General features: G+C 40.2%; 1 protein-coding gene and 1 long non-coding RNA gene across 9 annotated transcripts in view; one reads left to right on the top strand and one right to left on the bottom strand.

Moving 5' to 3' along the window:
• LOC100651843 (voltage-dependent T-type calcium channel subunit alpha-1G) overlaps positions 1-2,738 on the top strand; it is a 107,699-nt gene that overhangs the window by 8,646 nt on the left and 96,315 nt on the right. The gene's annotated exons all lie outside the window — the stretch shown is intronic.
• LOC105666269 lies at positions 282-1,750 on the bottom strand. The gene is made up of 2 exons (XR_002308223.2): positions 1,048-1,750; positions 282-882 (listed from the first exon to the last, which is right to left on the bottom strand). It is a non-coding gene; the product is annotated as an uncharacterized LOC105666269 (long non-coding RNA).

The raw sequence follows: 2,738 nt of genomic DNA, 5'->3' as shown, positions 1-2,738 counted from the left end.
AATAACACGCATGCGTTCACAGATATCGCGAAAATCGTCCGTTTGATTTTCAATGAAACGCGTGTCGCGTCGAGCATACGCGTAACACACGTAGCGTTACGAACAATATCACCAGATTCGCAAGATACACTGTGCGTACATTGATGCCGAAATACAGTCGTTCGATGTTGCTGTGACACGAATAACGAGAAATCGCTCATTTCGAGAAAATACAAAATCTATTGTAGGATCTTATGTTATTAAATAGGTTTTGGAGTTTGATATTTATTGATTCACACAGATTCAGTTTTTACGTTCTGTATTTCACCACCATATACAGCCATATGAACACACCGCTTACATTCAGATAATTAACACGTGGCCAACGCCAAAGACAAAGGAGCGTCGTTAAAAGTCGTACCAACTTAGCATGTAGGAACTAGTGATCATACCAACCTAATATTTCCTCAACATCTTATACTATAATTAATTTATTAATAATTAAGGGTTGTACAGATGTTGATTAAACAGGAAACGATGGTTGTTTAACGTGAACTAAATGTATGGTTGTAAAACGTGCTATAATTAAGACAACTAGATAGTTAATTCGCAACTCTCGTCACCACGGATCACGCTCTCTCGACAATGCAATTCGCAATCTCTGACTTCTCAAATTCGCACTCTCCGTCTTCTCCACTGACACTGACTGTTAATTCGTCTATGTCCCTTAGCATCCCTTTGTCTTTTGTCTTAGCTCCACCACGCACGTGTTCCGCAATCGCTCGTAGCCAGGATCACGAAGGAACGACGACACATCGATGGGCCTGTTGGCACCTTGGCTTTCGCACGACACTGTTTATGGTTCACCCGATATCTCTTAGGCCTTTTGTCCACGATATTACACTATTATTAGAAATGTGAAATTTGGTCATATTCGTTTCTTTTAGTTGCTTGGAGGAAACCACGTGTATTTTAACTTTTACTTAAAACTTAACATCTTCTAAAATTCAACATCTTCCATATGCGCTAATACAAATTTCGTGTATAGAAGATCGATATCTCTGATACCTGTTACGTAAGAAAGAAACTATTTCTTAATGGAACTAGCTTTTCTTTATGCGCTGTTCTTGTCGTTGATCCGGGATTGATAACAGGGGAGGTAAGACAGGCAGCCTTGGAACATCAATTTCTTGCCGTACACATGAGACGTTGTATCCGGGTTATATCCTGCGGGTCGATCAAAGCCACCACTCGATTCGTTTATTCCGTGCACGAGTCTTATCGGCTCGCGTATCCACGGGATCACGTTAGATAAAGACACTGGCCTGAATGTTTGCGGGCGCGAAAGATAAAAGTTATCGGTGTTCTTGCTGCGGCAGAAAGTGTTACAAATCCAGCGCGTTCCCCTCTCTGTGTTAACGGCTCACGAACCTATAAAACATCGGTATTATCGGGAAAAGGGTAGAAAGAACATCCTCCGAGATACCGTTGCTCTTGTCAATTTTTCATCGACGAGCCAGTAGCACGCGCCATGTGTTTCCTAACTATAAAAACTGGCTGAAACTTTCAATTCTTACGCGTTTACGCTTTCCAACGTTTTTAGACGAAGACTGCACGAAGAGGAAGAACAGGAGAAGTTACATTCTCCTTTGGTCTTAGGATTCAGAATAGTTTCTAGATCTTAAACTTTTACGATCACATGGACGATACACTGGCGTTTCTTCGAGTCTCGAAGCGACCTGGAATATTCACAAAACGATGGAACAAAGTACAACGCGTCGATAACGCTACTCCCAAGAATTACAAACGCGATATCTAATCATCGTGAAAGTTTAAAATCTAATATACCTAGGAATATGCGTTCCAAGCTTCAGGGTAGTTCTATATTCATGAAACACAGTGGTATTTTCTAGTAGGTGAACTTCTGACACGGACAAATCGCCCGTTCGGTTAAGACAGCTGTTGTTGCTGATAGTCTGATTCCAAGTAGGAAGAAAATTATATTTGATTCGATAAAGATTCGTAACACGTTGGAAGCGCGTACGTGAGCGCAATATTGAGAACATTTGCGCGTGTTCGTGGTTATCGTTTCGTTTGGTTAGTTGGCAATTGAATGGAAGAAGCGAAAATTAGTTCGGCGCACGGACACATGTATTCGCAATTATTCCAGATCACAGATTATATTTAATAATTAAACTTTCTTTCTTTTTTTATACATCGTTCATTACCATTTTTCGACGATTCTTTCGATAAAAACAATATTAATAAATAATAAAAATTCCGACTATCCGCTTCATTTTATATTCTGTAAATGAGAATATTCAACAGATTTTTTCGCGTAGAAAATGTCCACTTTAAAAGTACGATAATGGAAATTGTTCATTTGGTCGTCGTTCGTTTCTTCGTTCGGAAGTACACGCGTGGCTAATAGTTTGAAACTCTTGAAACGAACTTTACTCGCCTGTGTTCCAGCGCGATCTGATTTAATTTCCCAAATGTAAATGCAAAGCCACGATTTTTACAATTTTAACAGTCCTTTGCCAATTAATGCCCAAAGTATCGACTTTCCGTATCTTCGGCTCGTAATGGGGGCGCGTTTATCGATCGCCAACAGAACGATAGCACGAAGAAACGCGTACGTGTCTTATTTTGCGCATTGAAATCACGCGAAATGCTTTTGGTATTTGGCGGCGAACAACGAGACGGGAATGTAACAATATGTTTTATCCTCAATACGCTTTATCCGCATCTGCATCATT

Source organism: Bombus terrestris, chromosome 11 (assembly GCF_910591885.1).
Source record: "Bombus terrestris chromosome 11, iyBomTerr1.2, whole genome shotgun sequence".
Taxonomy (NCBI): domain Eukaryota; kingdom Metazoa; phylum Arthropoda; class Insecta; order Hymenoptera; family Apidae; genus Bombus; species Bombus terrestris.
This window is presented reverse-complemented; position numbering and strand designations above follow the sequence as displayed.